Source organism: Balaenoptera borealis, assembly GCF_965194805.1.
Source record: "Balaenoptera borealis genome assembly, chromosome: 2".
In the NCBI taxonomy this organism is placed as follows: Eukaryota; Metazoa; Chordata; class Mammalia; order Artiodactyla; family Balaenopteridae; genus Balaenoptera; species Balaenoptera borealis.
Window position 1 is genome coordinate 99,106,794 of NC_138867.1, and position 10,588 is coordinate 99,117,381.

At 39.4% G+C, this 10,588-nt stretch overlaps 1 pseudogene across 1 annotated transcript; it reads left to right on the top strand.

The window, feature by feature from the left end:
• Nucleotides 1-337: 337 nt before the first annotated feature.
• Nucleotides 338-10,326, top strand: LOC309623482 (large ribosomal subunit protein eL33 pseudogene; annotated as a pseudogene). The gene is made up of 2 exons: nt 338-350; nt 6,007-10,326. The product of its transcript is annotated as a large ribosomal subunit protein eL33 pseudogene (transcript).
• The last annotated feature ends 262 nt before the right edge of the window (nt 10,327-10,588 follow it).

Genomic DNA, 10,588 nt, shown 5'->3' on the forward strand with positions numbered 1-10,588 from the left:
TCCTTGTCCAAATATTCACTTCCTGTCAAGCTTAACATTGGATTCTATTCCCAAAATTCCTTTTCCAATTCAAATCATTTAGTATGTACATTGATTAAAACATTAAAGTATGTATTGACATTTAATTTGAATCTGTGTGTTACGCCACCAAATAGGTAACATATCCATTCAAGACAGAAAGAAAAAATTAAATAATTTTTGCACCTGCATAACAACTGGAGAGGTGCCAGAAGCTTTCCTCACTCCTCACCTGAGACTATATATATGACTACTGTCTGCATTTTCTTCCTTATTCTGAGCTCTAGAATTAGTCCCCTTTTCTGACAAGATAACCATCATGAGCTACTCAGGTCAGTACTGAGGGACAAGCATCAAATCACACTTGCTGTCAGCCTCACCCCAACCGCATTCAAGACAGCAGTATTCTAAGAACCATAAACAGGCTTGACCCCAGATCCCTGGAAGGTTCCTGCCTGCTGAGTCCCAGGTTGATGATAAGCCCTATGCCTTGATTCTGCTAAACTAGAAGTCTTGTCGGTCACTTTCTTCCGCTCCCAAGGACTTGGTTTTCCTACCTGCAACCAGGTCGACTTGATGCTTTCCAAATGCTTCCCTCTGGACATTTCATTATTTTGTTTCCACCTGCCTGTCAACATATTCTTTTTACCTCCTTTAGACCAGCCTGAGGCCTCTAACTTGCTAAGAAATCATTTGTTCCCATTTGCCAATTTCTACATGTTATGGGACATTATGTTCCATCCACTTGGCTAGACCTTTCCTGCTACCCTGAATCTTGGCCAGGGCCTGCCCTCCTTATGGCCATGAATTCTGCCTGCCCTGGCCACTTCAGTACATACAGTTCTGGCTTGTATATAGCATGTACTCAATAATGATATTTGTTTTGTTTTTATATCCTCAAATAATTGAAAATGGGAAAATGGTCATCTTACTGTAAGCCTGGATCTGTACAGTAATTCTAAATAGCTGAAGGCAAGTATTATTTTCCTTTTTAGACCATAACAGAATATATTAGTTTATTTCTTGTCCAAACACTAATTTCCCCATCATACAGATCAGCATTCTCAAGCTTTGCCACTGAAAAAGCCCTTACTTCAGAGAAGAATAAATTCATACTTCATGGGTCAGTTTTGCTTTCCCATAAGCTGTAATGTCTTTGAACTCTAATGTTTTATTTTATTTATTTATTTAGGCCATACCACACAGCTTGCAGGATCTTAGTTCCTCAACCAGGGATTGAACCCTGGCCCCGGCAGTGAAAGCACCAAGTCCTAACCACTGGACCGCCAGGGAATTCCTGAACTCTAATGTTTTAGCTCAAAAATAAATACAAATTTAGCTTCTGCCTCATTATAAATAATACATATATTGCATATAATACATTTCATATATATTCATATTCTACTTTCATATACATCCATATTCTGCCAGAATGTACTCACAGCCTAGTCTGATAATGCATGACCAAGATTAATATTCTTTTCAGAAGAAAATGTTAAGATCTGTTGGACTGAGTATAAATATGATTGAGAAAGTCCACCTCCTTTAGCCTCCTTAAAAATCTACATTATTTTCTCTTTCTCCATGTCCCCTATGAAATAGAACAACTATGCTTCCCTAAGAATGTTGTGACGTTAAAAAGCTTCAATTTTTCCTGGGAATTCCCTGGTGGTCCAATGGTTAGGACTCTTCGCTTCCACTGCAGTGGTCACGGGTTTGATCCCTGGTCGGGGAACTAAGATCCCGCATGCCACTGGGTGTGGCCAAAAAAATAAAATAAAAAGCTTCTATTTTTCCTTTCAAAAGTGAAATAGCAATTCCCAGTTACCTCATATAAGATGAAATACGTGAGATGATTTTTTATTTCTAAATTTACTGAAAATACATTAAATCCATACACTAACTTTGCCTATACATTCATATCTATAATTAGCAATATCAATACACACTTTTTTCTACTTTTTTTTATTTTTACTGTCTCATCACCTTTCAGAGGAAAAAAACATTTAAGCATAACATACCTTGAAATAAAAGTTAACATTATTGGCTTAGATTAAGACACTTTTTGGTGCCCATTAATAAAGAAAATTGTATATCAAGAGTGAGGAAAGCTTCTGGCACCTCTCCAGTTGTTATGCAGGTGCAAAAATTATTTAATTTTTTCTTTCTGTCTTGAATGGATATGTTACCTATTTGGTGGCATAACACACAGATTCAAATTAAATGTTAATTGTATATTAAGATCTTCAAATAGATAATATAGTCCAAAAATGTTACTTTAATGAGTCTGATGGACCTTTACACAGAAGACTTAAAACAAGACAAATGCCAATTGGCCTGGGAGCACAGTCCTTTAAAAATGAAAAAGCAGGTTTTACCATCCAGTAAAGTTTCACAAAACAACAGCATTTGTTACAATGTGGTAGAGTGGGAAGAAAGAAGGATAGGGACAGAATGATAGATTTCACAATTCCGGAGATCACAGTCTGGAGGAGTCCTCAGGTCCTTTTTGGCCTCACCATGTCCTCAAGTATTAGACACAACTCCCTTTGCAGGAAACAGGAGAAGAGAGGAATAAAGGCTTCTTTGAAAAGCAGTGATAAAGGGGTCCCCTGAGGATTTCTGAGCTCTTGAAACAATCTTCATGGCAACAGCTTGACTCTGCTTCCTGCTACAGTGAAGGTTGCTGGAATATGAATTAGGGGTGAAGCACTGGGGCTATTTGCAAGTTCATGTTAAAATTTGATTTTCCAAACTCAGGAATACAGTTGATTCAGAATTAAATCAAAACAGTGCTTTAAAGGTGCCCTGCAAAGGACCTCAGTGCATTAAATAAGTACCAACTAGCTTTGCTCTTACAAGTGGTCTCATGGGAGAAAACTTAGAGAAGATTCCATGATTCTCATATTAAAGACACAGAAATGTCTGCAGAAATATGATATCTCACCAATGGTCATAACATCTCACAATGTCATCAAAAGTTATGTATGGAAATTGCTTATCAGGTCAGTATACAGTCATCCATATTATACCACTTAACATTTATTTTTAAATTTTAATAAATCTAGTTAATGCCTTCTTTACTATTATAACATTTCTTTCCCATCCCAAATCATTACATGTTTTTCTTCCATAAAAGTACATACTAATAATTAGTGATGTTGAGCAGCATTGATGTATATACACTACCAGATGTAAAACAGATAGCTAGTGGGAAGCAGCAGCATAGCACAGGGAGATCAGCTCGGTGCTCTGCGATGACCTAGAGGGGTGGGATAGGGAGGATGGGAGGGAGGCTCAAGAAGGAGGGGATATGGGGATATATGCATGCATATGGCTGATTCACTTTGGTGTACAACAGAAACTAACACAGTATTGTGAAGAAATTATACTCCAATAAAGATCTATTAAAAAAAAAGTCCATACTCTAAAAGCTAATAAGCAAACCAACAAGCCTGAAAAACATACAAGGTGGGGGGATGTATAAAACAGAATGTTTAAAATAGGCATCTTGTATAAAATATGTAATGTAGAGATTTACTACCTGTATCTGTCTTAGGGCACTTTTGACGTATGGCTCCATGTTCTCTCATTTCCTAAATTCTCAGTTTCCATCGATTATAACATTACCTTAACAACACCTTTTGGGGGTCAAATACTACATAGTAATCCCTTTATTCTTCAGTATGAAAATGAGTTTGATTTTCTTATTTAGCAAGTTTAAGATTGATGGTATACGTTCAAGTATTAAATCTGCACTTCCCACTTATTTTAATTTGTTGGGTTATTGAAATTCCTTATTGAATTAGTAACTAAAAGTTAACTAGCTTCTCTTGCATGTCACCTGGAAGCTGGTGATAGGAGCATATATACACTGATAGTCCTTCATGACATGAATTGTTCCTATAAGCATTTTCTAGCTTGGAAAAAAAAAAAAGGAAGCTTTATCCCAAAGAGTGGTAATTCCCACTACATAAATTTACTACCTGAGATTTGACAATCATCAGCATCCATGTTCTCATTCAATGCTGCACTGAGATATGATATATTCAAAGCACGACACATGGTGCTACCAGTACCCATAACATAGCTGAGCGACCATGAGATGAACTGACACCTTCTGTGCACAGGCAAGTTCCTACATGCACATGAAACACATCCTAAGTTTCAGTCCTCTTATTGTTAGTTACCTGGTTTCTTTTTCAATTAATCAAATAAAATGTCTCATTTTCAGAAACTAGACCTAAAGGGAACTCATCAAGGCTATATGCAAAATGACAGTGCTTTGTTAATAGACTGTTACCCATAGATATCCTCTATAGAAGACCTCTTTTTGGGGAGGTGCGGTAACAGAATTTCTAAGATGGCCTCTTAAAAATGCCTCACCCTAGTCCCCAGAAACTGTGACTCTAAGATATCACACACATGAATATGTTTTGTTACATGACAAAAAGGACTTTGCAGGTGGCATTTTAAGGCTTCTAGCCTGTTCACCTTAACATGGGGAGATTACCCTGGACTGTCTGAGTAACCCAATGTAACACATGCATCCTTAAAAGCAGAGAACATGTTCTGGCTGATGGTAGAAGAGAAGGGCAAAGGGGAAGTGTGATAGATTTGAAGCAAGAGAAGGATTCAATGGACCACTGCCGGCTTAAAGATGGAGGGGGCCACAGGGGAAGGAACCCAGGGGGCCCCTGGAACAGAGAGCGGACCTTGACTGACAGCCAGTAAGGAAATGAGGATCTCAGCCCTACAACTGCAAAAACCTGTTTCTGCCAACAATCAGAATGAGCTTGGAAATGGATTCTTCCCCAGAGCTTCCAGGGAAGAGCCCAGCCTGTTTGGCACCTTGATTTTGGCCTTGTGAGAACGGGAACAGAGAACCCGGTAGAACCCACAAAGACTTCTGATCTACAGAACTGTGGAAGTGGCTGTAAATGAGTAAATTTGTGGTAAACTGTTGTGGCAGCAGTAGGAAACTAGTACAGGCAGACTGCATATGGAGACAACCTAGAAGAAATGGACGAATTCTTAGAAAGGTACAATCTCCCAAGACTGAACCAGGAAGAAAGAGGAAATATGAACAGATGAATTATCAGTAATGAAACTGAATCAGTAATTTTAAAACTCCCAAAAAACAAAAGTCCAGGACCAGATGGCTTCACAGGAAAATTCTATCAAACACCTAGAGAAGAGTTAACACCCATACTTCAGAAACTATTCTAAAAAGTTGCAGAGGAAGGAATACTCCCAAATTCATTCTATGAGGCCACCATCACCCTGATACCAAACCCAGACAAAAATAGCACAAAAAAAGAAAATTACAGACCAGTATCACTAATGATCATAGACACAAAAATCCTCAACAAAATACTAGCAAACCAATCCAACAACACATTAAAAGGATCATACACCATGATCAAGTGGAATTTATCCCTGTGATGCAATGATTTTTTCGATATCTACAAATCAATCAGTGTGATACACCACATAAACAAATTGAAGAATAAAAACCATACAATCATCTCAATAGATGCAGAAAAAGCTTTTGATAACTTTCAACATCCAATCATGATAAAAACTCTCCAGAAAGTGGACATAGAGGGAACCTACCTCAACATAATAAAGGCCATATATGACAAACCCACAGCTAACATCATACTCAATGGTGAAAAGCTAAAATCATTTCTTCCAAGATCAAGAGGATGGAGAGTCTTGCCTAGTCACTTTGAAGAGGCAGAGCAGCCCAGGTGACCATGGGGGTGACTGGTGTCCCACCTAGCTCAACTCCCCCCACCAGAGGCAGAGCTAACAATATAACCGCTCGAGCTGTGCTTGCAGGCCTTCAGGGTTTAGCTATCTGTACACATGATTAAGATTTTGTAGCGTTTCACTTTTTCAGAAAGAAGTTCCTGAAGACTTGTTTTTCTAAGTCTGAATTTTTAAGTGGATATTACTGTTAAAAAATAATTGTTCATGGTTCAGAGCTTAAGAGGTCAAAAATCCTGAAGATCACACCAAAAAGGCTCTCTCGGCCGTCTTGGAGCCCGTGCAGGCCTACTGGGCGCAGGACTTCTAAACCGACAAATACGTCTGGAAGGCTGTGGTCCAAGGCCATTTTTGCTGGCTGTAAGTGCGGTCCCCGGAACCTGAGGGAACACACAGCTCTTCTTAAAATTGAAGGTGTTTACGCTTGAGATGAAACTGAATTCTATGTAGGCCAGAGGTGTGCTTATGTGCACAAAGCAAAGAACAACACAGTAACTCCTGGTGGAAAATCGAACAAAACCAGAGTAATCTGGAGAAATGTAACTTGCATTCATGGAAACAGTGGCATGGTTCGTGCCAAATTCTGAAGCAACCTTCCTGCTAAGGCCATTGGACACAGAATTCAAGTGATGCTGTACCCTTCAAGGACTTAAACTTACTGAAAAGTCAATAAATAAAAGTATGGATTTGTTCTCTTGTTAAAAAAAGAAAAAAGAAAGATCCACCAAAATGGTTTCATTTAAGGTGATGCTTCTGGTGAACTCAGCCTACATAAAATTGAACGTATCATGTGCCATGCCAGGTGTTTTCCTACTTTCTCAATGATTTCTATCAATTTAGTTTACTAGTATCTCCTTCTTTCACCCAATCTCACACCAAAGAACAATATTCCCTGTACCAGAAGGACAGACATTTGTCCTTATTCATCTAGCATAGATTAAATGACACCTGTTAGGTGCCAAGACATTTTATTAGGAACTGAAGATGATCAAAGATGACAAGACAGAATCCCCCCTTTTTAAGGAGATTCGAGATGAAGTACAGAGGACGCAAAACAAGAAAACATTCACTTACTGAGCTGTCACAGATCTTGAGAAGAAACCTAGAAATTGGAACGTGGAAGATAAACAGCTTGCTGAGGTTCACAGTGTCACAGCACATAGAGAGAATGGAAAACTCTGCCAGAGCCTTCATTAGAGATGCTGTGTATTTAATTTTTTTGGTTCACCTTTAAAGCAGACCTCTAGATGTAGAAATGGTAGAGAAGTGTGATGAATAAGCTTAATAAGTGAAAAACACAGGTGAGAAAAATACCAAGTGTTATAATTTCATCTGTACACATCTTAGTCTAATCAAGAGGAAAAATCAATCGGAATTGATTGGATTGGATCTGTGACATTGGATCTGTGTTTTCTTGATACTGTTAGTTCTATAGCTAACCCAGAATCCTAGGAGCTGGGGTTCGCTTTCTTACTTGTGTTATTAATTTATTAGTGTAAATTTACACCTGTCAACACAGATTTACAGCTACCCACCACAAATATGATAGGCTTCAAGGACACACAATTAAGAACTTGAAACACTTAAACTGCTTTAACACTCGTTCATATAATTCAGTTTCACTTATATGGGAATATAAATAGCCAGAGTCCTGCTAGAAAAATTAGTTTGGTAATCATTCTGATTTTTCCTCCTGGCTTTTCTGAAAAAGTTATTTTTAATTCTAAAGTTATTTTCATCTAAGATTCACTGCTTCTAATACCAGCTAATGATGATGGTAATTTTGCCCACATGGGGACACTGCAGAAAGGAGGGCTAAGTTTCACTCCCTGTCTTGGGGAAGTTCAAATACTAAAGGACTGTCATGCTTTGCGGTCATCTCCACTCTGATTCATTATTTTACAGCAAATGCAGCTCTTAGCACTGCAGGCGTAAGAAATGGGGAGTCCACGTGTTTGGGATTGTACTATAAAGGCCAACAGAGTATGAGATGACCCCTGCCCGCAAGAAGCATTCCAGGCAGTCCACAGAAGAAAGCTAGACTGCCTGTGTCTCCATGACTATCCTCCTACCTCATGGCACCTCACTAATCCAGGTCCTCGTCACCTCCTGCCAGGATAACTGCAATAGTCTCCTAACTGCCCTCCTGTCTACTATTTAAGTACCTTTCAAACAATTCCCCTACCACATACATATACAAAACAAAGTTCTGTGTTGGATTAAACTGTACCCCTGCTTAAAATCTTTCAGTGGCATAAGAAACAATGAATAAAATTCAAACTCGGTAAGTATTCAAGAAACTCACGTCCTGGCCCCTGCCCTCCTCTCCCTCTAGCCTCTTGTCCGGATGTCCCCCTTGCCCTGCCCTCTCAGTGTGTGATCCAATCATACTGAGCTGTTTACCACTCTGCAGCACACACACCTGGCTGTGGTTCCTGGCCCAGTGCCTTCTTGTTGCCTGGGATGTTTTATCCTTTGAGCCTCTCCTCAGTTCCCCTTCCCCTGAACCATGTCGTCCTGGTTCCTGACAAATACCTGCTCATCTGAAGAACTAAAGTATCATCTCTCTACAAAATCTTTTCTGTTCCCACCCACCCTTACCCCACCGTCCACAGGTAGAAGAAAGAGACCACTCCATCCTTTGTGTCTCCCTCAGTATCCTCTGTAGACTTCCATCGGACTCCCTATAATGGGTTAGGAAATACCTTTCACTTCATGTCTGTAACTCTGTGCCAAACTGCTATGAGGTGGAGGACACGTCTTCTTTGTGTTTCTAGGAACTGCTTTCAAAGGCATTCAACCATTGCTGGGAGTAGAAAACCCACACATGAGACAATTGCAAATACCAAGCAACAGTATCTAAGGCAGTGCTAAGGAATGTGTACCTTGCTCTAAACACCTTGAAAGTTCTAAGAAGTCATACAGCATGGTAGAAAGAGTTTTACTGTCAGACAGACCTGAATTCACATCCTGGCTGTCCTACCTCCTAGCTATGTGACCGTGGATACGTCAGTTCATTTCCCTTTGCCAAACCAAGATAATAAAACCTATTTCATGGAGTCTTTGTGTAAATATTAGATGAGATAGGTGATGATCCAACACAGGAGTTGCTAAGAAAATATCCATTCTTGTCCCTTTTCTCTGAGAAAGGAGAGTGATTACATGTGCTAAATGACTCAAGTACAACTTCTTCCAGGAAGTGAGATTTAAGCTTGACCTTTAAGCAAGAGGATTTAGACAAGTACATGCTGATAGAAAATGCCATCTGTATTGGGAAACAGCATGAGCAAAGGCAGCTGACCTGCTTAAAACTCTTCCCAGATCCAGCCTTCGGATGCTCTATCATTCCCGCAATTCGGCCCCTCGTAGCAATGTGAGAGTAATTATACATGAACATAATCCAGCTTCAAAACCCAAGAATATTGTAAATTAGAGAGAAGACATAAAATCATCATAATGTATTTAGGAGAGACTCGTTCTTTAGCGGAGGAATGTTTCCAAAAAAAAGATGTTGAAGGGTATTGGGCTGTTCACTCATTTACACAGAAGTAAGCATTATACTAACAAACAACAGAGCTGGCATGGCAACACCAACATTTAAACAAACACAGGGTATGTAATAACTTCCATGTGTAGATGGCTGGAGTGTTAACAAAGCAGTCTAAAGCAATATCATTTACTTTTATGGTTAAGTGTTCAGGAAGCATCTTTTTTTTTTTCTAACATCTGAATGTTTTCATGGCTGAAGGGATGCCAGTATAGCCTGGAAAACATTTTACAGTGATGTGTAAAGTAGTTACATTTTCCAGCAAGGACACTTGCTCAATTATTCTACCTATATTAATAGCTCTCAGTGGCATGTGATGTATAATCGTCTCCATTCAATCACCCTCTTCAGTGGGAAAACAGCAAATGCTACCCAAATGGAAGAATCCAAGTTTGAAGCTGATTACAAACTCAGGCCTTTGTCCCAACTGTTTCCAGAGTTAGCCTGCTGTCATTGAGAAAGTGTGTTGTCGCTGAAGGCGGGCTGGCCTGCCATCAGTCTCATGTCAGTTCATTTCGTTTCAGGTCTGCAGCTAGATTAGTGTTATCAAAAAACCAAAGCAATTGATTTCTTTCTACCTCTGTTGAGATAAGTTGAACAACCTGTAATTTGGTTTAGAAAAAAAATCTAGATGGTAGGAAAAGGTTTAAAGAAAGGGATAAAGACACGAAAGGCAACTTTCACAGTACCTTGAACATAGGAAGAATATATGAAATTTAAAGAGAATTACAAAGAATGGAAATTAAAAATCCAAAGATAAGAACAAAATGAAAGAATGAAGTGTTGAAGTATTTGTTTTCAATACCATTCATGTTGGGTTTTCTCATGTGTGGGCAAATGCAATAGACTCTGAACTGGGCTCCTTGCCCCCTAAAATCTAATCTACACACAATATCTACCATGATTCTCTTTAAATGTTAAGTCAGATCCTATCACTTCTCTGATCAAAATTCTCTAATGGCTTCTAACTTCACTCAGAACAAAATCTTAAGTCTTCACAGTCCACCCACAAGTCTCTCCTGAACTTTCCAGCTTCATGCCCAAAACCCTCCTGGGTTTTCTCCAACCCAGACGCACTCTGAACTCACAAAACACTAAGCCAGCTCCCGCCTTGGGTCTCACATGTGTTGTTCCCTTCCCCACCCCACCTCCTTGCAAGCTTTCTCTTCATTCAAGTCTCCACTCAGATGTCACCAACTCAGGTGTCACCTACACAACTGTCACCTTCCCTGACCACCCCATCCAATATAT